Source organism: Vidua macroura, chromosome 3 (genome assembly GCF_024509145.1).
Source record: "Vidua macroura isolate BioBank_ID:100142 chromosome 3, ASM2450914v1, whole genome shotgun sequence".
Lineage (NCBI taxonomy): Eukaryota > Metazoa > Chordata > Aves > Passeriformes > Viduidae > Vidua > Vidua macroura.
In genome coordinates, this window is record NC_071573.1 from 5271496 (window position 1) to 5296945 (window position 25450).

A 25450-nucleotide genomic window follows, 5' to 3' on the forward strand; every position below is an offset into this window, starting at 1 on the left:
TGCGAAGACAGAATCTGCATTGAGCATTTTAGAAGCTCTTGAAATTCAGAAGTCAGGTGGCCTGGATAATACTGACTCACTTTTAAACTGACCTGAATCCAGTGCTGGGGCACTTGAGGGCTCAGTTTGGCCCAAAGGAGCAAAGGTTTGTTGCTCGCTCCATGTCTGCATGTCAGGAAGGCACAAAGCATTCGAGTTAGCTCTGAATGTCATGTAAATCCCTCCCTGAAGCCTGAACTCTGACTGAAATCCATCCCCACTAATATGAGAGGTACAGTGCATACACTGACATATCATCAAATATAACCTCTGAAAGACCTGGGGAAATAACATCTGCCTCAGTTCAGGGGCTGAGCTGGAAAATGGAGAGTAAAAGAACTAGATTGCATCAAAGCAAAAGAAATGGTAATTTTTCTTTTCTATCTTTTTTTTTTTTTTTTTGCTTGGGGGAAATGGGAAATAAGCACCAATGTGTTATTTTGGGTCAGCCCAAATTGCATTTTGAATGTAACATTTTGTTTTGAGGTTAGTTACCCCTGTTGTTTCTCACACTTTCTTTTATTTCATGTCTCTTTTAAGTGGAAAATGCCACTTTAAAATAGCAAATCAGAGGGTTGTGTTTAAGAAGCAGTGAAATAGAATGCTATGGCATTTTCAAAACAATTTCTTTCAAGAAATGTAGATATGTATGTATTTCTTCCATAAATTTTTGGGTACAGTTGAAAAATGTTTGCCATGTTTCATTCATTTGGGAAACTCCAAAATTGCATGGTTTGGGTTTGTCCTTTTTTTCCCCTCGGTATTTTAGGTTTTTTTTTTTTTTTTTTTTTTTTTTTTTTGTTTTTTTTTTTTTTTCCTTATTCAATTCTGGACGAAGGAATTGCTTCTGCAGAAACAACAAAAGGCAGATGAGAAACCCAAGGAATGGGAGATTTCAGGGAACAGGGAACAGGGCTTACAACAGCACCTGGGGCAGAGGCCAGTGTATGGCTAAAGGCAAAAGCATGAGCAGCGCTCTCTTATTTCCCAGCAAAGCTACTGAAGAAACAGCAGTGAGGAAAGAGTTGAGGCAACAGGGGATGGATGTGTGCTTTACAGTGCTCAGTTTTAAGTGACTGTGCCACTGGAGGGCTGATTTTCCATCAGCCAGATCACCATCACAAGCCTTGCATCCCGGGTTTTCTCAGCTTGCATCCCAGGTTTTCTCAGTTTGCTAGCAGGTCCCAGAGAGGCAGATGTGTTGGGTCCTGCCAGGGATGTTGGGGGCTGGTTTTATTCTTGTGCACCCCATCCCCTGTGGGGGATCTGCAGGATCTCCTTCGCTGGGTTTGCCCTGTTAGGGCTATGGAGATAGGGAGGTGCTCTTGGAGCTGCTACCCCACTACTCTAGATGTGGGCTTGCTTGCTCTCCAGGCAGGCTCGGGGTGTATGGAGCAAAATGCCTTGTGCTCACTCCAGATAAGAGAGGTGATGCTGATAGGGGTGAAGGAAACAACCCAAACAACCGACTGAAGCAGAATGTGGTCTGCAGCACAAGTGTTTGCCTGACTTGTTGGCACTGTGAGGCAGGGGCAGGTGGGAGCTGGTCCAGGGGTACCACACTGCACTATGATGTCCAGTGGACAGCCAGGTCCTAGAGTTTCTCTTTCCAATCATAACTTCCACTGTGGAGGCAGCAGCCCTTTAAAACCAGATGTAGGGTAACTGGCTGCTTAGGTGACAGGCATTTCCTTCCCAACCAAGAAATAATGCTGTGTGCTTTGACGAGCAGGGGACACGCATTCTGAATTCAAGCCATTTTAAGTTAGCCATTTTCTGATTTTCCCAGAGCTGGCCAGCTGTGGCCTTCTGTGTTTGCTGCATCATGAGATGCTTTGTAATGAAATGGTGGGGTCTCAGCAGGCCTTATTCTGTCACTGGAACAATGGAGCACAGACTTTCTTTATATCCTGGAGGGCATCAAATAATAAGAACAAGAAAAGTTGTCCAGCTGTGCTTCAGCTGGACTACTTTTCTCTTTTCATTTTTTCAGTCAGTCTTAGTAGACAGTGTGGCTGTCTGACTCACTTGTCTTCTGACAAGGATACTTAAAATGTAAATAGAAAACTTGTTTTAAGAAATGGCATGTGCCTAGCATGAAGAAGTAAGAATTACCCCTGCTGGAATAACCTTCCTTTCATTGGGATTATATTAAGGAGGAATTTGGTCTGCTCCTTGGCAGCTCCGTGCACAAGCTGGCTGTTGTTATTAAAATCTAGAAACTCATTCCTAACCTTAGTCACCTCAGGTGATTTGCACTTGAAAAGATCACACAGACTGGTAAATTTGGGAAGGATACATAAAGGACTAGCAACACAAACTGCCTTCTGGCTGGTGAGGGCTGGGGTTACTCAGATTTCTTGGCAGTGCTGGGCTATTCACTAATTCAGTTCAACCCCCTACAAAGTCTGTGTAGAGGTAAAGAATTGCAGGCAAAATCCACTGGCTGGTCCCCCAGCTCAAAAGACTGCCTGGAGGTGGCTGTCATGGCTCAAGGTGTCCTGGAGAAAGAAGCCAAAGCATCAGGCTCCCCTGGCCAGTGGGAGATGTGCCTGTGATGGTGCAGGCAGATTTTTGCTGCTCACAGCCTCTCTCCAGTTCCTTGTCACAGTAAGGTGAAAATGGACACGACAAGTGGCTTAAAGAGCAGATTTTGAAGACAGCAGGTCAGGGGACCTGTGGGGCCTGGTGGTGGGAGTGACTTGAGCAGCACATCTGCAGCTGGAGGAGGATGTGCAGCTCCACCCCTATCCTCTGCTGGGAAAGGGCTGCTTGGGAGGCAAAGCCCAGCTCAGCAGGGACCTGGGAAAAAGGGGGCTACGAAACAATTTGCCTGCATCTATTGAAGCAAAGCTAGCAGGCGGCATGGAGAACGACTCATATGCTAAGCCCATCATACTTGCTGTCTTTTTTTTGTTGTTGTTCTTTTTCATTGTCAAAACCACTACAGAGAGCAGCACATTTCCAGGAGCCTGGCTACAGCAAGCAAACTTCCCTGTGGCTTCCTGCCGGCTTGGGGAAGATTCGTGGCTGGGATGCTTTACCTCTTCCGTGCCAACTCAACTGGAGCCATGTCTCAAGATGGTTCTTTGATACCCTGTACAAAGGATTGTTCCTTATGGTGTTTTTGTCATGAAATAATATGTTTCTGCAAAGTTTAATCTGATTAAAATACAAAGAATTAGGATGGGGGACTGGATATGTGCAAAGTAGTATTTATGTATCTGTTTCTTTTGTTAATAGATAGGCCTGGCAGTCCCACAAAAACTTAAGCATGCACTTAGTGTTCCCAGTGGCTAATCCCATGAAAGTCTACTCCCAGTGTGTATTCAAGCACACATGTACATCTGCATAAGGCACGAACTGCACGGCTCTAACCCTGATGTGCTGACTTAGAGCTGTCAGTTGTGAATGTTCCCATGTCTGGAGCATATCCTCAGACTCAGGGATGCCTGAACCCTCACTGTCTGGATCTACAAGGTGTTAAGTAGCACTTGGAAAATGGAGGGCTGGAACGGATAGGCAAGAAGTTACATTTAACGATGTGAAATAATGGTAGAAGCCAGGCACAGGATCATTAAATAATGGATTTGGTTGTTCATTATTTACTTCAGCCTTCCTTCTGCCTCTATGAAATGCTGACTCCTGTGCTGTCCATCTAAAAATGGCACAGTTGCCATCACTTTTTCCAAATGGACATTTTTGTTTAATATTTTGAAAGCAGGTCTGACGAATCCACAAGTATCACTGTTAGGCAGAAGAAGAGAAAGCTCAGAGATAATGCAGATGTGCATGTAGTTAGGCATGCACCTTATCACTTAGTAAAATTGGTGAATTACTATCAGTGCCAAAACAGCGTTCTCAATTGCTGCAACAATTTGCCATCTTTGATACAAGACCACCATAATTTTGGTCTGCAATCTGATAAAAAGCCAACGGTATCAAAGCAGCAAAGAGATTAAAAGCAAAACAAACAAAGGAAATGGAGGGGGAAAAAGTCCAACAAATTAAAAATTAGAAACTAGAATTTGACCTGTATAACACATTTTATACTAAAAACCCTCACCATATATTCCAGTACTGTTCTGATGGCAGATCCATTGCTCATGTGAGACTGGAGTGACACCAGTCTGTAGGTACTGCTGTGCAATTCTGGGATCTCTAGAGCATTGGTGATTGTGAGTTGTTCCTTCTTATAAGGACCCTATGGGCTTGGATACTTGGGAAGATGTGCTGGGTTTGATTTTCAGCGTAACCTGAAGCAAAAGTCAGCTTGAGGCTGCCAGATTGTGCCTGGTTTCAGATCAAACCTCTGTGAAAGTAGTGAATTGAGTAGGGTTTCCACTCAAAACCATAAATTGGTCTTGATATGCTTGAAACTTTGCCCAGACTTTTTTTTCGTTTTCTTTTTCCCAAACTTGGCCTGTATTCTAGCTTTGTAACAAAACCTAAAACAAACATCTCTGGGTTTCGGGTTTAGTTGTGAAAGTTTAACACAGAAACCATTTTCCTCCAGGGGGAAGGGGGATGCTGGCCTGTGTGCTAAGACTAAGCTTCTTTTTTACTCTTTTGAGAGTGACAGTGACAGCTTGTATTTTCTACCTTGAAAGCAGTTGGAGAAGAGGTTTTGGCTCAATCTCTGATCTGAAGGACAGAACAGAGAAGGGTGACCATCATGTCCCTGCTTGGATCTCCAGCCTGGTTTTCCCATTCTTGGTAGCAAGAGGGAGTACATTAATGCAGAGAAGCCCTGCTGTCTGGCTGTGATGCTACTTAACTCAGACCAGAGCAGCTCTGAATCAAGGTCAGCATTTGATAGCATGGAGGCCAAAGATAGCAGGACAGATTTTTGCCTGGCACATCAACATGTTGTAAGATCAACAACTGGGAACCATGCCACCACAAGAGAAGGAGCTGTCAGAAATTGCAGCTTCCAGCTCACGCCAAATTCCCATCTCACTGGGAGTGACGCTTGTTGTGTAAGAAAGCAAGACACCATCCATTAATTGCTGGCAGCATTTTGTCTTTTTGGGAGATAGAATCTTCTGATTCCTCTTGTGCTTCTCCCAGCAAGCTGTGCCTCACTTTTTGTAAAGGAAGACCAAGGCTGGCATTGCTCCCCTTGTTCTGGTCGGCATAAGGGAATCCAGGACTCCAGCATTTTCCCACTAGTTTACTGCATCATGTGGTGTGAAACAGGGCTTTTAAAAATAGCTTTTTTGTCCAGATTACTAATATCTACAAGGTCAAAGACTACAGGGGTTACCATTCTTACCACGTTAAGAAGCTGCTGCTGTCTCTGATGAGCACAGATACTCTGTGTGGTCCTCACAGCTTTTGATCCAGTGGCATGAATGGCAACACCAGAGTCCTCTCGGTGTGTCTGGCTATAATCACAGGAAGCTCATTCATTACGCATGTCCTGAAGATATGGAAGTCTTGCTAATCAGCTGGGATGGGAGGGGTAAATTAATCATTTCCTTTTACACTTGTTGATAGAGCAATTCATTCTGTCATGAGAAAATTTGGAAGTGGGGTAAAGTTTCAGTAAACCGTGAGTAAAACCTGAGATTTCAATCAGATGTTGTGGTCCAGCTTTGCTGCTGCTTTTGTCTTTAATCTTACTTTCCCTGCCTCCTCACAGCAGGGCCTTTTCCAGGATTAAACCACACTTCCCAGAGCTGTCCTTTTGAGTTAACTGGGACAGGGAATGGACCGAGGACCTAGGGAAGTGCATCTAGTGCCTAAGGCAGTACAGCCACTGTTATCTCAGTCATTAGCAGCAAGAGCAGATTAGGGACCTCCCATGCTTTCCTCAGCAAGTAGGAAAGGAGTGTCCAGAGCAGTTGGGACAAATTCTTTCTGCCTCTGCCTGTCCCACTGGGCACTGCTGAGTTTCTTTACTTGCTGCTACAGAACAATCCAAAATAACACTCCTTTGGCTGCTGCCCTGGATCTCTTCATGAAAGGGGGGAAGTAGTGTGCATCTTCAGTACTCTGTGTCCTTCTCCTGGCAGCGCCTGACTCCTGCAGTGATATTTTAGCCTCTCCAGAGGCAGCTGCTGAAATACTGTTGAGCACAGCATTGGAAAATAAGAAGAATGAAGCTGGGTGGGTTTTTTTTTGTTTGTTTGTTTTGGTTTGTTATGGTTTGGGTTTTTGCTACATCAGGCTTTAAGTTGTTAGTTCTAACAATAACATTTCAAATCACAGTTCAATGATACCACTGTGTGTCTTAGGGATATTGATATCATGATGGTTTTAGATGTACAGATGTACACAAAGTATTTGTGCATATTACTCCATAGCACCTGAGGTCTGCAAACAGGGATCATTAACAAAATGTTACGTATCAAATCCATTTAAACACTCTACACCATCTAGATACAGCAATTGTCATATAAAGTGAACAGTACCTTTGCATGGCTGTTGTATTAGAAGAAAATGTGCTGCTTATTTTGCCTGATTGCTCACCTGTCTGCTGCAATCTCTGTGCTAAGTGCAGACCTCTGTTAAGCTCCTTACGCTGGCTCTGTGGTAGGGTGGGACTGGATGTTATTTAAATTAGGGAGGGGGGGAAAGAGCAATTAATGTTTTGTGTGATCACAGAATCACCTTTCAGTTGCACCAGTGGGAGATAAAACTTGTTAGTTAATTGGAAGGGCTGAAACCCCAAGGCAACCAGATGCCATTGGATTTAGAGGATGCAAGAGAAGATGGAACTGTGTGCTACAGGGGCTTTTAGTTTGCCAGGCTTGCATGAGTGTGGCTGCACTTTCCATTTACAAAATACCTCTATTTTCAGTTTTATTAAGTAGTACAGATGTCAAATGGTCTCTTTTAGACCTTTTGTCCTCAAAGAAGCGATGCTGCTTTATGTATGTTGAGGCAGTGAAAATGTTATATGTGACCAACCCAGCTGTGCACCGTGTTAGTTTATGGAGCTGACAAAGGGGTTTTAAATTAATCCAACTGATTTTGGAGTGCTCTGATATACAGAGCTGACCTTTAGCTTCATGTTGATGACAGGCAGCAGACACTGGCACCCTCAAAGGAACCTGGTACTCAGGTGTCTTTAAGCTGATCGAAGTGCTCCTTCTCACTCAGGTTGTAGTGGTATGGTGCTTTGGGTATTTATGGTTAAAGCTGCCATTGTGCAAAACATCACCCTCTGCTTGCAAAGACCTTGCCGAATCAGGTAGTACCAGCTGGACCGAGCTTGCAGTGAAATGATGAAATGCTGGCTACATGCAGATACCTGTGGGTTGGGTGTCAGTAGCTCTGCTGCTGGAGCCTATTGCTGGAAGGCAGTAGCCACAGCTGCTCCTTCAACATTCAGTGGCCCAAAACTGTATTGATTGTGACAAATTTCTTGGTTTCTGCTCTTGCTCTGGTTCCTCAATGTAGCTTCTGCTCTTTAGCTCCTGCTGTCTTCCTGAGAAGCTCATGTCATAAAGACAGACCCTGCTCTGGCTTTCAGCTATGCAATTTTGGCCCCAAAATGAAGTGATTCTTTGCTGCTGTAATTGTACCTATGCAACATTATTACTAACAAAATGTTGTAGTTCAGCCTTTCCTACCTCCTCATAGCACTGCCACCCAAGTCACTGTGTTAGTAAAACAAATGACAAAGTTATGGAAGAGAGCTTGAGCTGATCTAATGGCAGATTGCTGCTAGAAGAGGGGAGCATATCCCCTCTTGCTCTGTGCACCCCCATGCTGCCCTAAACTGTGACTGTTCTCCTCCTCCCTTTGTGCTGGTCTTCAGCTTGTTTGGGATCCTTCAGTTGAAAGCACTGAACCAAGGACTTGATAAAAATGAAACCTAAAGTGAAAAAGAAAAAACTAAATCCACACACTCATAAAAAGGAGATTTTTGGACTGGTCAGAAGAGAGTGGAGTCTAGTACAAGGGATGGGACAGAAATGCAGACTGAAAATGGGATGTTCAGTGAGATTGGAAATGGGATAAGGGAAAAACCCAAGAGGAACGAGGAAGAGGAGAGCATTGAACTGTTATTTAAACCCATCCACTGCATGTAATCTCACTTTCTTCCTGTAGTCCAAGTCTCAAGGCAGGAGACTTGTCCTCCGCCTTGTATCTTTGGCAGAAGCCCTTGCCATTTTTTTGCAAATGGGTTTGGTGGCAGCAGCAACACCCACAGCACCTGCCAACAGGCAGAACATACGATGCAGGCAGCAATTCAGGACCCCCTGCTCGGGATACTGGGATGAAGCTGTTGGCCTCAGCTTACTAAGCACTGCTGCTGGACACACACATGTACAATGACCTGGGAAGAAGCAAGCAATAAGCTCTGAGGCAGGGAGGAAGTGAGCTGAAATGAATGTAAGAAGCACTGTTTTCAGGCTGCAAGACATGTAATGACTAATCTGAACAAAAGCTCTCTGTCCCAGCAAGGTGTTAATTATATGTCTTGTCTTTCTGGATATGTGTGAACAGGGTCTCTTTGCCCACTGGGAACAATGGGTGCAATTATTATTTAGTGGGAAAGAGAGGAAGCCTAGCTGCCCTTAATGCACAGGATCAAATGAAGGCCAATGAAGTGTATGTACACGTGGCCTGCACTCTGTGGCTTAGTGTAACCTACAGAGTTTGCCAGTGTAATTCTAGGGTGTGGAAAGAAATGAACTCCCCCACTGCTGGCAAGGTGCTGGTGTAGACAGAGCTGTGCTGACAGATGAGTGTTTCTGACAGTTTAGCATGTCTGGGTATGTTGGTGGCGTTGCTGTAGGCTGAAATTCCCTTTGGTGGCACAGGCCATGTCTCTGTTAGGGGATTCAGCAATCATTCAATCTACCCCTCCACAGCAGTAGTACAGGCAAGGACAGTTCCACTTATTTTGTTGTTGTTGTTAGTGCAAGATACCTCCTAGCCCAGGACAATGTTTTTCATGCGTTGGTTTGCTGATGTTCTAGATGTATTATGGGGTATAGCACGTGTTTTTAACAGTAGAGCTCTGTGTTTCAGGCTCTGGCTACAGAATGAAGTTTCTGAGGCTGAAGCAGGAAAGTATTTATGCCAGAAAGTGATGCAGAACTGCTCAGGAGGGGGACAGGGGGCTGCACCATGAGGCTCTTGTAGAGAGAGAGGAGAGCTCACTTGAGCATGTGTATAAGACACCCTCTGTCCTATCACTCCAGAGCCAAATTAGAAGATAAGTCTCAAAAGTCACCATCGGACTGTCCAGGTAGGGCCTGATACTGCTCTGTTTCAAGCAGTATCTGTTCAATTCCTCAGTATAGGATATCCCCTCTGCAGACGAATCCTTGCACAAAGCTGCCCAGCTCTGCTCCCTGCCACAAACCCTGGATGCTGCTCATCACCTCTTCAGCAAGCTCTTGCTGTAGTGAATTCCTCTGGCTTGCTCATTTTCTCCTTCACTTTTGGAAACAGAGGGTTTTCCTCCTCCTGGCTGAGCACAAAAAGTGTGGACCATTTTGTCAACATCCATGCTGGCTCTGATTTCAAGAGTTGACTGTCATCAAGCATCAGTGTCACCAGGGAGCTTTCTGCTAGGTATGGTCCAGAAAACTGCTTGGACCGATCTTGCTAATGACTTATGTGCAGCTGTAGAAGAACATGGAAACCTTCTCTGCCAGAATGCTAGAGGAATTTCTATGTTTAACCCTCCATGGAGTATCCTGAGCTTTGAATGTGAGTAAAAAAGTGACTTCTGGTAAATGTGATTAATTTTATTAGGAGGGAAAAGGTAAAAAAGTTAGCATTAAATTTATTCAAAAGTACAGTAAGTGTTGGTTGGAAAAAAAAGCATAGAGACCTCATTATGGATAACTTAAAACAGCCATAGATAACCAAAATGTGAGAGTGCAAACATAAAGCACAGATCTTTCTGCTACCTCCTCAAAGTGTAAGGACTGGGAAAAAAGGTGCTTTAACCAAAGTTTCTTTCGCTCTGCTAAAAGCATGCTTTTCCTGAAGAGATGCCATGCATAAAGAAGAAATCATGCTAAAGGCATAATTTTGTTTTCCAAGTCAATGTTTCATTTGCCTCCTCTTAGAATATACTTTTCTTTGCTTATAATCTTGGCATGGCTGTACATATTTTCTATTCTCTTCAGGGGTGGTTTGCTTTGTTGTCATAGCAATGCCTTCTAACTCCTGCACTCACCAGTTTCTTTTCAGGTTCCTGCAGGCTGCAACCAGTCCCTCATTGTGATGATCACATCTCCTAACAGCTTTAACACCTCTTTTTATATCTCCTAACTATAGGCACATTCAGAAGCATGATTCCAAAGAATTCTGGCCCAAACAGGTTTTCAGCTTGAAATTGGGAAAAAAAATAAAAAAAGAAAAAAAGGCAATAACATTGTTTGTATCTGTTTGGGGTTTTCATTGTTCTGCTGATGATCTAATATTTCAACATTTTTATTCATTCATTGTCTTAGTTTTTCTTGGATGTGAGCTATAATTGCCTTGGAGATCTGGCTATTGGAGATGAGATGCACCAGGCTGGAGAGGTCCTGGTTGACTGGAAGCTGGCTAATGTTGTCCCTCCCAATTTTCAAAAAGTGCAATTAAGATGACCCTGGAAATTTTAAGCCTGTCAGACTCGCTTCAGTGACTGGTAAATTATGGAGAAGATTATTGAGGGAGGTATTGAAAAGCACCTGAAGGACAAAACAGTCACTGGTGACAGCCAGCACAGCTTCAAGTCCTGCTTATCAAACCTGATTTCCACCCAGCTGATCAAGGGAAGCCAGTTGATGCTACACTTTTGGATTTCAGTCAAGCTTTTGATTCTGTCTCTCATGGGACCTTCTGGACAAAAGGATAAACACATCCTGGGATGGGTGAGATCATGGCTGGGGCACAAAGGGTTACAGTGAGTGGGGTGACATCAGACTGGGGACCTGTCACTGCTGGGGTCCTGCAGGGCTCCATCCTTGGCCCTGTGCTCTTCAACATCTCCATAAAGGACTTGGACACAGGACTGGAGGGACACTGAGCCAGTTCACAGACAATGCACAAGGGGGAGGAGCCCCCTTTGGCTCCCTCCAGGGCAGGGAGATGCTGCAGAGAGACCTCAACAAATGAGAGGAGTGGGCAGTCACCAACCGTGTGAAGTTCAACAAGGGCAAGTGGCAAATTCTGCACCTGGGATGGTGCAGCCCTGGACGTAGAGACTGGGGAATGAGAGGCTGGAGAGCAGTGCCATGGAAAGGGACCTGGGGGTCCTGGTCCATGGCAAGTTGAACATAAGCCAGCAGTGCCCTGGCAGCCAGGAGGGCCACCCGTGTCCTGGGGGGCATCAGGGACAGCATCCCCAGCCGGGCAAGGGAGGGGATTGTCCTGCTCTGCTCTGCACTGGGGCAGCCTCACCTCGAGTGCTGGGGGCAGTTCTGGGCACTGCAGTATAAGAAAGAGGGTCTAAAGAAGGACTACCAAAAGAGGGTCTGGAGGGGAAGCCATATGAGGAGTGGCTGAGGTCACTTGGTCTGTTCAGCCTGGAGGAGACTGAAAGCAGATCTCATTGCAATCTATGAATTCCTTGTGAGGGGCAGCAGAGGGACAGTGCCAATGATAGAACCCCAGGGAACAGCATGAAACTGAGTTGGGTAAAGTTTAGGTTGGATATTAGAAAAAGGTTCTTCACCCAAAGGGTTGAGCATTGGAACAGGCTCCCTGGGGAAGTGGTCACAGCACTGACCCTGTCTGAGTTCAAGAAGCATTTGGATGATTCTCTCAGGCATGTGGTGTGATTCTTGGGACTGTCCTGTGCAGGGCAAGGAGTTGAAATTTGATGATCCTTGTGGGTCCCTTCCAACTCAGGATATTCTGCGATTCTGTCATTTTGTGATCAGTGTGGCTTTAGGACTGTTTTTCCATAGCTTGTGATCACAGCAGCAATGTGAAGCTGGGACCAGGCCAGCTCAAACAAAATTGTCCCCTTTTCTTGTGCAGTCTTGCTCAACATCTTTCCTTATGCAGAGCTCCACTTTTAAAGACTCATCTCCTCCCCTTGTGTCCAGCTGGACCCTTAGCAGCTAATGAGGCAAAGCTCTGCAGTCAGTCACTGCTGAGCCAGGCAAGAAAGAGTTAAAGCTCACAGGAGTGAGGGAGGCTGGATGAATTTCTTAAACTTCCTCCCTTCATCCAGAGCATTCATTTACTATGAAGCAGATATAAGGGTATTGCTGGACATGGGCAAAGTGGGATGGGGTAAGAAGACAAGTCTGCACTCAATCTTTGTGCCCAGCTTTGCTGTGGGCTTCTCTGTCCTTGAACAAGTCAGTCCCTCCATCCTGCACACCAGCACACCCCAGGCAAAAGAGAAAACACTTTCTTCATGTTCAGGTGGGAGGGAAAAATCTTTCCAAGCCCATCTAGGCTTAGGTGCCACATGGGAGGGATGTGTATAGAGAGCACAGACTTTCCTTGTCATTTCTGCCCTTCATGGGAGACCAGAGCAGGGAGGTCTGTGGGTTTGAAGGTCCTGCTCAGCAGCTGCTCTGAAGTAAGGCAGGTGGGCTACTGTGAGCAGCACACCTCGATTCAAGTTGAAGTCTGACATCCTTGTGTTACACCTCCAGTGTGTTGTGCAGCTGCTGGTTTTATATGTACATGGCAAACACTTTCAACAGGATGGGGTGATTCCACCGTCTTCCACTGCACAGCTCTCCCTCACTTTCTTGATGTGTATCTGCAAGGATACATGAGGGCTCCGAAGTAGCCAGAGGGTTCCAAAGGAGCCATAGCATATATGCTCACCCCCAAATATTTTCTTGACAGATTATTACAGGCTTGCATTTCCACTCTCACCACACATAATACAAATCACAGAACAGAGATCGCTCCTGCTCCAAAGGGCTTTGTTCATTGCACAGTGGCTGTGTGAGGTTGCTGGCTAATACTTTGTTGCTGTTGGAATTAGTTTCAATATGAATCAATACCATTTTTTTAGCACAGTAGGCACATATGCTATACAATTGAAAGCAATTTTAAAGGAACTTGTGCTTTAATGAAACTCCTCTTGCGTTTTGGTTCCAGAGACTTCCAATGATCAGGAAGGATCATTGGTTTTTTGCTGTCTTTGTAAACATTACATTCAGTTTGGATTGTTGTTGTTGTTTTTAAATCAAAGATGTTAGGTTTTTTATTTTTTAATTTTCTCCCAAAGTAGGAATATTTATATTTGAACCCTCCAACAGCTTTGGAATGCAGCCTCCACACACACTTTAATAGCAAAACCCACTTCTTCTGACTCAGGGACCATTTGATGAAATGTCTAGAGAAGCAAAAAGCAGCAACAAAAAAAGCTTTACACAGATGCTTCCCTGTGACTAACAGAACGTCCACCCAAAGCAGAGAGAGTATAAGTACGTTTGTCATATGTGGGTGTATTTTTCCCATACATTCATTTTTAAAGTTATGCAGTAGAGCACTATAAAATTATAGTTTTACAAATAAGCATTATTTGACCGTCACTGGGCTGAGCCGATGACTCACTCTGTGACCTCCATGCAAGTCATTTGATTTTCTTGTTCCTCACTAAAACTATGTGGGAAACAGGCTGAAAAAAGAAAAAAAAAGACAAACCCAGAAGGCATTCCTGACAATATGTTCCCTACCTAAACTTTGTGTGTTGACTGGAAACAACATTTGAAGTAAGAACTTTGCAGCTGCTGGCTTGGTGTCTGTGTCCAGCCCTGTAGGAATTGTGGGTGGCCAATGTCTCTGAAAAGCATGCTCTAAATATGGGTTGTGGTGTCTGACCTATTCTAAAACATTAGCAGTAGAAGAGTTGCAGGCAGCTGCCAATATCATTATTGTGTCCCACCAATCTCATTAAAGTGTCCCATTGTCATTGTGGTGTGAGCTGGGTCTTTTACCAACATAAATGCACTGTCTCCAGAAGTACTGGGAAACACTGGCCTTACAATACAGAGCTTACAGGCTTTAGTGTGTCTGTCCACATCTCAGTCTTCATGGTTTTACCTTCCAGTATTGGATTTCAATTTGACCTGAAAGCTACATGTTTGCACATAAACACCTTCTATAAACACTTAAAAAAATAGTTTCATTATGTCTAGAAAACAGCAAAATTGTTTAGTGTTTCTAAGGCCCAAACTATTAATTAATCCAATCTGTGCAGTATTACCAGCATTTTGAACACTTCTTCGCTGTTTAAATGTTTTGGGGCAAATATCAAAGAATGACGAGATTGATCTGGTTTTAAAGACCTCATGCTTGCTGGCTAAATCTGGGTGCCTTGTCTGGATTTTCCTTTAAAGCATATCTATGTCAGGTTTTTGAAGTCTTCTTTGGAGAGGATGGTAAGAAGGAGAAAATAACTTTCTTTAATGACACTGGGGACTGCATGCAATCTCCTGGTTCCAGGACCTGGGGCTTAAAGGGTGAGGCTTGGAAAGGTCTGTTGGTTTTGCCTCTGTCTTTGTTTTACATATGTTTCTAGTTTATTTTCCTGTTGCTATTCATTGCTTTTTTGGTTTGCTTTCATTTTGCTTTTCCCTCAGTTTCCACCTAAGGGGCCTTGATCTATTTTAAAGAGGACACAGCAGTTATCTTAAAAAGAAATCTCATTAACTTTATTTTGACTCCTTCTTTCTGGCTGCCAGTTATGTGAACCCCTCCTCCCAACCTGCTCTCTAGTGTAATTGCTACCTTGGAACAGCAATATTAAGCTCTCCACACATATAAAGGGACTTAGGAGGTGTCAACTCTGAAGCATCTATACCATACCTTGAAGGCACAAGCTCACTTCAGAGCTGACTCATGACTGCCAAACCAAATCTACTGGATTTAAGTGCCACAGTCAAAGAAATAATTGCCCTTGTTAATTTGGATTGCCTGTCCATCAGGCAGGGTTGGAGAGTTGGTCTTACTCCTCTTTGTCTTTAGGCCAAGTTCAAGCTCTGTCATTTGGATGATGTATCTATCTTCTGAGCATAGGACAAAGATACCACGTGAGCAAAGCCAGCATCTCCCTATGCAGCTGTCTTGCTAGCAGGATTATCTTGCTGGCCCCTGATGCTGTAGCTATCCTTGTCCTTGCTCATTGTGGTCAGCTGCCTGGGACAAGACAGGGATGTAAGATGTAGGATGCCCCAGGAGGGTGACTCCTCTCTCTTCTGAGGATGTAAGTTGCTGAAGCTGAGTCACAGTCCCAGCCATTTGAAAGGATGTGGGGCTGGAATGAAATATAGCAACAATTAACAAAAGCAAAATCTACTAAATAAGAGCTTCCTCCATTTCATTTTCCTTATGGGTGTTACTGATTCATCACTCTAGCAGTGCTGGCTCCCACCCAGGATGCAAAGGGCATAATATAGGTTGTCTGGAGGCAGTGGCTATGAATATAAGGAAGGCTTCTTGTATGTATCCTACCCAAATTGCTTATGTAGAACAGCAAAATGTATCACGGGGAAAGAATCATGCCTGTTTGGATTGCTGTGCTATTTGAGGTGGCTATTATCAAGTGGGTAGTATCAGTCACTGTGAGTAGCTGTTCTGGGAGCAGATGATGCAGTGAAAGCTGCTTCCTATGCATCTTTATCCCATGCCTCTGTACACACAACCCTTTAAATACAGCTTCCCGCAGTGACTTGCACAGCCCCACAGCACCTTCTGTTCCCTCATCATATGAGTCCCACCTGCTTTCCTGTGCCACAGTACCAGCTGGCCAGGCAGCAGACGCTGGCAGTGGGAAAGCTCCAGTAACCAGTGTGGAGCCTGGCTGGTGTGTGCTTGCTATTGGGCCACCCCATCAGCCAGATGGGTGACTCTGGAGTTACAGAGCCTTTCCTAAAACAAGGGCAATCATTTGGGTAGCTCTTCTCAGCTCAGTTCTGATTCTCATTAGGCTTGGTGAGGTTGCAAAGATATTATTTTCCTCCCTCTCTGCCAAATTTAGCTGGAATTGGCCAACAGGTTTAAAAGCATTTGAATGGAGGAGGAGGGTGGGAAAGGAGAAGAAAACAGACAGAAGGATCACATAAGCCTCATTTCAGCAGGCTAAAAAAAAAATAGAGTTTAGTTTCTAGTTATTACATGTCTTTGATTTGTCTTCAATACTTGAATGCAAAGAGAGATGATTTTTATCCAGACCAGTAAATAAACAGGTGTCATCACTACTTGAGGGATGGCTTTTCTGGTTACCTGTGAGTGAAAGGAAGAAGGAAAAAATCTTGATGCTTATATATTTGGAAGTGGAAAGTGGAGGAGTAAAAAAGATTATGAGCAAACAGAGGGGGTAATGGTGATCACATACAGTGAAAATAATTTTCACCATGGTAACAAAAATAAGCTCCCCTAAGGATGCACTTGGACCTTCAGAACCAATGTAAGCAAAGATAGCATTGATGTATGTCTTGTTTAGAACATAATTCATGGCAGCTTCAATGAAATTCTTAATGAAGTATGGTATTTTCCCCTTAAAAATCACCTTTTGAAGATGGAAGCTGTTAAACTCTTTTAATCATCACTTTCAATGTTTGCCAGCCAAATCTGATCCAGGAAGTCAATTAGAAAGAATTCTCCTGTGTGCCAGGTTTAATTATCTTGTTGTTGTGCATTGAATCACTATGTAACACTACTCTTTAACTTCCTGCACAGAATTTAGGATTGTTAAACCTTATTTTACAGAGGTATCAAACAAATATTGGAACATACTAAGCCAATATCATTGTGTCTGTCTTGTAAAGGAAGGGGGATTCATGGATTTAAATAGATCTTTAGAGAAAACTTTCCCCCTCAGCAGTTATGATTTGCTGGTGAATACAATCATGTGTAAGCAGAATCTTTGCTTGTATCTTGTGTGGAAGAAGCTACTCATGAAAAAAAAGAGTGAATCTAAACCCTAGAGTCTGTTCCTCTTCTAAGCCAGCTGTCTAAAAGGAAATGGTCAAAGTCTTGTCAACCATTAAGAAAGAATTTGTTTACCAGATGTTCATAATAATCCTGTGAGTATAAAAAAATAGGGAAATCTGACTCCTTACTGAGGACCAGGGCTTGCCACTCCTGTTTCATTGACATCAGCAAGACTCCTCATGTCACAGAGGGCAAATATTTTCGTGAGAGCAGATTCCTGCTCTGAACCCTCCTATGTCATTTACATACATGCCATCATTTCAGGATTGCTCAGAGGCTGCTGTGGGAGACCTCTTTCTTCCCATCTCCCGCACACTAATGGTCACGTGTCTGTAAGCTCTCAGTCTCAGAACCTGAATACCAGTGTGTGTGGTCCGGGCTGGATCTAGATGTTATGTGTGGCTGGGACAGGAGATGTCCCCCAGGATCACCAAAACATCTTTAGAGTAAGGTTAGTGGTACATTTGGAAAGGGCCATTCAGTTTGGGAAGCCACTGGAGAGTGACAGCCTAGAAGGACACTCATTCTTTTCTCCACCCAGTTGGATCTATGGAAAGATAATACTGCTGTTACTTTAATGGAGTTGTCAATTAAAGGGCTTCAAGGAACATCCACTGCCTAAGCTCAGCCCACTGATTCAGACTGCTTGGGCTAGGCTATCTGATTGTGGCTGAAGTGGTGTAGGCAGCACTTAGATAAGGTGATCCCACCTAGAGAGTTGGGATAACCCTCTAGCAGATGGGAGCTGATAAGTAAGTGGGAGGTGGACACATCTCCCAGCAGAGCAGCTGCTGCCTTCCCAATCAGGTCTTTTAGTCCTGACTTGCATCTGTCATCCAAGGGTCAATTGAAAGGAGCAGGGGCTGCTGAGCCTTGCAAGAGACCTGTTTTAAGATTAAATTTTGCATTCTCGGTTAGAGCATGGTGCCAACAATGCCAAGGTCACGGGTTTTATGTCCTTATGGACCATTTACTTAAGAGTTGGACTTGGTGATCTTTCTGGGTCCTCTCCAACTCAAAATATTTTGTGATTTCTGTGATATAGTCACTTTTTGAGGGTTGTTTCAGTAGAAGTATGGGGGATTCAGTAAAATAGTAACTTTACCTAGAGTCACCGTAAGATGCTGCTGCACTCTGCTAGCAACAAGAAATATCAGGAGTACTCTCAGGCTGCTGGATTTGGGAGTTTTTCACTGCACAGAAGACACAGTGCAAAATAAGTTTGGCTAAAGGATACTGGTGTCACAGGAATAGAGCAGAACGATCTGGCTCTGGAGGTGATGAGGTGTTCCCCACAGCTCAGTTCTGGGGCCGGTCCTGTTTAGTTAGGATCTTTATTGACAACCTGAAAAGAGGCAAGGTGAGAGCTGGTTGCTTCTCCCATGTAACAAGTAACAGGATGAGAGAAGATGGCCCCAAGTTGCGCCAGTGGAGGTTTAGGCTGGATAACGTGAAAAAATTCTTCACCAAAAAGGTTGTCAAAGACTTGTACAGGCTGCCCAAGGAACTAGCAGCATCGCCATCCCTGGGAGTATAGTAGATGTGACACCTGGGGACGTGCTTAGTGGTGGACTTGACACTATTAATGGTTCGACTTGATGACCTTAGAGGTCTTTTCCAACCTAAACGACTCTATGATTCCATGAGGTCGTGGATCTGTGGGGCGGAGAAGCGGCCGCCGCCTCCGCCTCAGCCATGGCCGGCCGCGGCCCCCGAGCCGCTCCACGACATGGCGGTCGCGGCCCTGCGGCGCCTTCCCGCGTCAGCCGCCGGCAGGCGGGACCCAGCAGCTCCCGGGCGGCCTCGGAGAGCCGCCCCCCGCCGCTCTCGGCTCTCCCCGCTCTCGACTTTCTGCTCTCGGATCTCTCGGTTCTCGCTTCGGCCGCGGTGACGGCCCCGGCGCCGGCCCCAGCCCCGCGGGGGTCTCCGGCGGCCCCGGCCCGGCCCTGCCTGAGGGGAGGGCGACATCTTGTGGCGTGTGGCGCGGCCGTCGGGGCGGCCCCGGGTCCGGCCGAGAGCTGAGGGCGGAGCGGTGAAGGCCCCGGAGCGAGGGCCGAGGGCTCGGCCGCCGTCTTGGCAACCCCCCGCCCCGCCTCTGACCGGGGAGTTCCTCCAGTGACTCCCCACAGGTATCTCTGAGCCACTGGTGGAAATCAAAGAGTAATTAGGTTGGGAGAGACCTTCAAGATCGTCAAGTCCAACCATCAACGCAGCACCACCATAATCACATCTAAACTGTATGCCCGAGTGCCACGTCCGGGTGCCTCTTGAACATTTCCAGAGACGGTGACTCCACACCTCTCCAGACAATTTATTCCAATGCCAAAACACTCCTTCAGTGATTTTTTTTCCCTTAGCACCTCATCTGACCCTCCCCTGGCATAATTCAAGGCCATTTCCTCTCATCCCCTCACTTGAGACATGGCAGAAGAGATGAACTCTCACCTCACTAGAGTCTCCCTTAAGGGAGTTGTAGAGGGGGTCACCCCTGAACCTCCATTTTCCAGGCTAAACAAACCCTGTTCCTTCAGCTAGTCGTCTTAGAGCTTACTTTATTTTTCAGATCCTTCACCAGGTCTTTTGCCCTTTCCTCATTTCTTTCCAGCACCTCAGTGTCCTTCCTGAATTGAGGGGCCAAGAGCTGGACACAGGGCTTGACATGTGGCCTGACCAGTGCCAAGTACAGCAGGGCAATCACTGCCCTGGTCCTGCTGGCCACGCTATTCCCGATACAGGTCAGGATGCTCTCGGCGTTCTTGGCCACCTGAGCACATTTCTGGCTCATATTCAGCCACCTGTCAAACAGCATCCCCAAGACTCTTTCTCCTGAGCAGCTCTCAAGCCGCTCTTTCCCCTTTCCTGTCTCGCTGGCTGGGGTTGTTGCAACCCAAAAGCAGGGCCTGGCACGTGGCCTTGTTGAAGCTCATCCAGCCATCCTCAGCCCGTCTATCCAGCCTCTGCAGAGCCTTCCTGCCCTCTAACAGATCCACACTCCCAAGCAACATGTGTCCTCTGCAAACTTACTGAGGATGCATTTAACCCAAATCATCGACAAAGCTGTTAAACAGTACCATCAGCAAGACTGAGCACTGAGGAACAGCAATACTGAATCCTGGGAGTCATTTCACTCAAGTCTAGTATGAAATTGCCCTAGCTTTCAGGAGTGGGCCCCTGTTGCATCTTAGTTGCGTAAGGGAGAGTGATTTGTGGCTGAGCAACGTTAAGTGCTGTAGCATCGGACCAGGTTTCCACATGGATTCTCACAAAACCACAATGGGAGGGCCCTTGAGCAAACAGATTAATTTTCGACTGCTGTTCCAGTCTGCATGTGATAGACATAAGGCTAAGGGAACCAGTCTGAGGATTAAGAAATTTTGTTTATATTCCTCTTTCCACTACTTGGTTGTAAAATGACCTTGGATAAATCCTACCACCATATACGGTCTTCGCTTTCCCATCTGTGACTTTCATAGCACTCCCTTGAAAAGCACTTCAAGACCTTTCAAAGAGAGTAATAGGATTTTTCTTTACTAAATTGTTCCTTGGCCTAAGAAGCCTTATTTGAAAACAACTAGTTGTTTCCTACTGGTTCTTTAGGAATTCCAATTAATTAATTAATTAATTTGCAAAGATGGTCACTTTTACTTTTTGTTTCAATGCTGAGATAGTAGCATCTAATTTTTTTCAAAGGAGGAGGTGGTTTGCTATTTTATATTTTTTCCATTTACTAAGATGGATAAATAGGAAGATGGCTTATTCGGATATAGGATTACAGGCAGAGTTTTACTGGCTATTAATTAATCCTGAACAGAAATATTTTAAACATTTCTCAGGGTTTTTTTTGTGTATGTAGAAATAGTTGCCTTATGAACTCTTTTGTATCAGAGTCCATCCCCATTCCAAGCATCACTGCTTTCTGTGAAATATTATAATTTGCTTTTCCCATCTATATATTTTTACATAATAAAATGAATGCCTAAGGCAAGAGATCTGTCCTGCAAGGTGCTCTAGACAACCAAAACCAGTGAAAGCAAGGCTGATGGTCATGGGCAGCCTGCTCTAGGTGACCCTACTTGAACAGAGGAGTTGGACAAGTTGACCTCCATAGGTCCCTTGCCGCCTCAACCATTGTGTGATTCTGTGACACCTCTGACAGTCAGGCCATGGATTTGCTTGCCTTTTCCACTCTGGGGCTGAGAATGTTAGTCTGGGAGAACATGGCTATCTTTTATCATCCTCAGGCATGTGACCCTCCGGGCAATTTGAGAATACCTGTGACTGACAGGATGCAAGTCACAAACTTTGCTCCTCTCTCCTCCTCAAAGAGCCACAGAGGCACGCGAGGACTTGACAAAAGTGCTGAGGTCATGTAAGGCGTTCACCTTGTCCAGGCCCCGTGGACAATGAGGGAGTCACTGCCATAGAATGGATTAATTTGCCTTACAAGGATCAAGGAGATGGCATGTGATAAAGTTCCCCCAAAAAAGGAAGAGTGTAGGAATGGTGAAAGGAATTTCTCCTTCCATCATCTGTGGAATACAACCTGCTGGCACATCCTTTGCAGCAGCAGTGGGACTCATACCTTTGAGTCCATGCGCATTGTGCCCTCCTTTCACTTATCTCTGCCTCACACTCCCATGACTGAGCCCTCCATTCACTCTGGTTTTGTGAGTGGGAGTGCTGATCAGATGGATCTGTAAACCTGCCATCATTCCAGCTGGGAATGTGGGTCCACTTGGGTCTCTGATCTTTAAGGAGACTTGTTCCTTCTGGTTCATTTATTAGTTTTAATTCGTAGATTTGCAAGGGGGCTATTTTTGTCTCGTGATTGTCATCCTCTGACAATCCAGGAACATGGTCCAGCCAGGGACATGCCCATGCCCTCTGAGGTCACACAGAAGAAAGAAAGAAGCAGAGAGGACCACAGAGGTGATGCTCACTGTAACAAAAAGATCCAAAGCTGCTGATTCATAGAAAGGATCACAGCTACCCCATGGGAATCCATCTCCACATACTGTGGAATTAGTCAATGAAACTCATTGCTGCTAGACTACATTGGGACCAAAACTTTGCAAGAGACAGAAAGAATAAATCCTCTTTTTCTGCTTATTTGGGATGATCAGTTTCATAATAGATTATACACAACATGTTTTTTTTGAACAAGATACAAAACCTGATGGAATGAAGGTCAAGTCCAAACACAGGGATGGGGAACAGGGTGTTGTGTATTTCTAGCAGCCTGTATCTTTCTTCAAGATGACAACTATTGTGTGCTTCCATAGCTGGAATTAGGCAAGATTTGGTAATAAAGTTCTTAGGTGGGACTGGTGTTTGGTTGGTCCAGTGTCTGCATAAAAGGAGATGGTATGGTCAGTCAATCCACCAGTTCAATCCTGAACTTCTCAATAGTTACTGCTAATCATTAACACTGTCAGTATTCAAAGGACTAATGGGCTTGGGGATGGACTCCTTTGCCTTTTGAATGGCTTTCTCTAGCAGCATGGTGCAGCTTCTGGTCAGATAAGGGTTTGAGTGGAGAAAGTGGGCATTGGAACATTCAGTTTTGCTGTGTGAAATGTTGCGTAGCCAGGTAATAATGTGTGAGTGACCCCCAAAACAAGCAGCCAGCAGCTGCATGGTTTGCACTGGAATGAAAACTGCTCTAAAAGCAGTGCTGCCATCATTAGCATGTTTGATAGGGAGATAATGCCTTTTCCTTTTGATAGGGAGCAAGATTTTCCACTCTCCTTGTGAGAGGTTTTACTGGTATCCTCCAAGAGGTCATGAGTGGTGCAGTTTGTTGGTCTTTTACTCCCTTCTCCATCCTGTGTTAATGGGAATTTCCAGGGACTCCACTTTCCAGCTTCAGAAAGTTGCTCTGTTCTCTCCTTTATAGAGAACGCAATGATTTTCCTTAATTGCTCGCAGTCAGTCTCTCTCATTGTTCTTGCAAGATGTGCTTGGGACTGTCAAGGCAGCCCAAGTTCAAGGTGGTGGCAGGTTGGGTCTGGGACATCTTGCGCCATTCGGATTTTTTGAGGCAGCCGCCCACATGGGGCCACAGGCCGCTGAACACAAACGCCGGCCCGATTCACTGTGAAAAAATGGCCACCACCCCAGGTTCCTGATGTCAGTTTGCAGGATGCACCTGGGACTTTCAAGGCACCACGAGTTTGAAGTGGTGGCAGGTTGGGTCTGGGACACATCCTGCGCTGTTCGAAATTTCAGGAGGCAACCCTGAGTGGGCTCAGGGCCACAGGCCCCTGAACACGAACGCCGGCCCTTTTCCTTGTGAAACAAAACTCACCACCCCAGGTTTCTGATGTCAGTTTGCAGGATGCGCTCAGGACTGTCAAGGCAGCCCAAATTCAAGGTGGTGGCAGGTTGGGTCTGGGACACATCCTTTGCTGTTTGGAACTTCAGGAGGCAGCCGCCCACTCAAATCCACAAACCCCTGACCACGAACACCAGCCCTTTTCCCTGTGAAACAGAACTCACCACCCCAGGTTCCTGATGTCAGTTTGCAGGGTGCACTTCAGACTATCAGGGCAACACAAGTTCGAGGTGGTGGCACGTTGGGTCTGGGACACATCCTGCGCCGTTCGGAATTCCAGGAGGCGGCCACACACTCAAGGCCACAGGGCCCTGAGCACGAACGCCGGCCCTTTCCACTGTGAAACAAAACTCACCACCCCAGGATCCTGATGTCAGTTCAGGGAGTTCTGGATCTATTCCCTTGGTAGCTTCTTGCCAGACTGCTGTTTCTGAGAATGCTCTGCCCTCCTTGGGCTTTAGTCTTTTTTTCCAGCCACTGCTAATCAGTGCATACATATCTGCAGAACATGAAGTAGCTGCTCAACATATTAACTCCTTGGTAACTGGGTAAGTGTGGGGCTGGAGCTCAGCATTCTGCTCCTTAAAGAATATGAAACCATAGGACTTCCTGTTTTCTTCTGGGTGGTCTCTCTGGAAAGGAAGCACTTTGCTAAAGACTAAAAGAAAACCTGATTTTAAGGAATTGCCTGAGGAGTATAAATTCCCATAGGAAAGAATAGAACAAAATTTCAGTCTCTAGTCTCAGATAGTGAATTATTTTCCCTGTTCTTTGATCTCTAATGAATTTGAGTCAGTAAATAATATCTGCTAGCAATTCTTGAGTGTATCACATCTCTCAGGAAAACACACTGAAACTTCTATAACAATTTAAGGAGAAAAGTATGCTGAAATTAGTCTTTCATTGTCTGTATTTGACCAGGAAATATGACCTAAAATTTATTTATATTTTAGCAAAAACAAATTGGTGGCTTTTCAGATCCTAAAGAAAAAGAGATAATACAGAGAGTAATAGGAAGAAGACACTTGAGCTATTTTTGTGGGTGTGTGTGTGTTTATAGACAGAACCATCCAGATGATACTGATCCATATTGATGTGTGACTGTTAAGGTGGAAACAGAAAGTCTTCTTTCAGTGGGGGGAAAGACAAGGATAAATTCCACAAACCCTGATACTATGGGGAGAAGAGATGTTCAGGATCCAGAGACTTTGGGGTGCTAATATTTAGTAATTAGGCAGGGTGAAAATCTCTCAAAAGATACTGCAGGAAGTCCCATATAAGGGCATCCCAACATCTTTGTTCAGTTGTTTACAACTGTCTTTGTTCAGTTGTTTACAACTGATTTTGTAGCCATGTGTATGTAGGGAAAAGAATAAAAAGATTGGGTATTAGGCCCTGGGGAAGGTGCTATGTTTGTATATATAAATAATATAAATATAAATATAAATATAAATATAAATATCAACTCACAAATGCACACCCACACATCCATACACTTACTGACATGTGAATGGACACATTTATGAAAGAAAGTTGGCGTTCTCAAACTGCCAAGAAAGTTTGCCATCATATTTGATGGAAATGGAGTGTCTTGGGCCAGGATCGGTAAAAAGTGCCTAAAGAGCATGTGAGAATTGGATTTCAAAAGCGCCTGTGTGTAATACCAAGATTTTATTTGCCTACATATTTTGGTAATTTAAAAGAATACTGGGTACCTACATCCTTTGGGCTGTAGAAAATAACTGTATTTCCCCCTGTCCCAGAAAATCTGCCATTGAATCCAGGTGCAAGAAGAGTAGAGGAGGCCTTGCACTCTTCATACCCAGGCTGGGATGTTTTGTTCTTCTTTGCCCTTAACAGGGAAAGTTGAGTGAATCTCACAGGAATGGCAGAGACCAGCTGGCCAAGACAGATTGTCGTGGCTGGTCTTGCCAACTCTTGGTGTGAATTCAGGAAAGGGAACTGCCCTGTTGGCTCTGGAGCTCAAGGGTGGCACAAAAATGATCCAACAATCTCTGTGAGCTCTTAGTTCCTTATCACACTACTCAAGGAACATGCTGTTTCTGCCTAAGTGAGACTTGCAGCTTTAGGAGGAATAATCTTGTATATCTTGGCAACAGCTCTGACTTCCCCTGAGGTCTCAGTTATACAAGACCCTGTTGCTTCACACACAGCATTGTCTGTGCCTGTGGAACAGCGTCGGGGCTT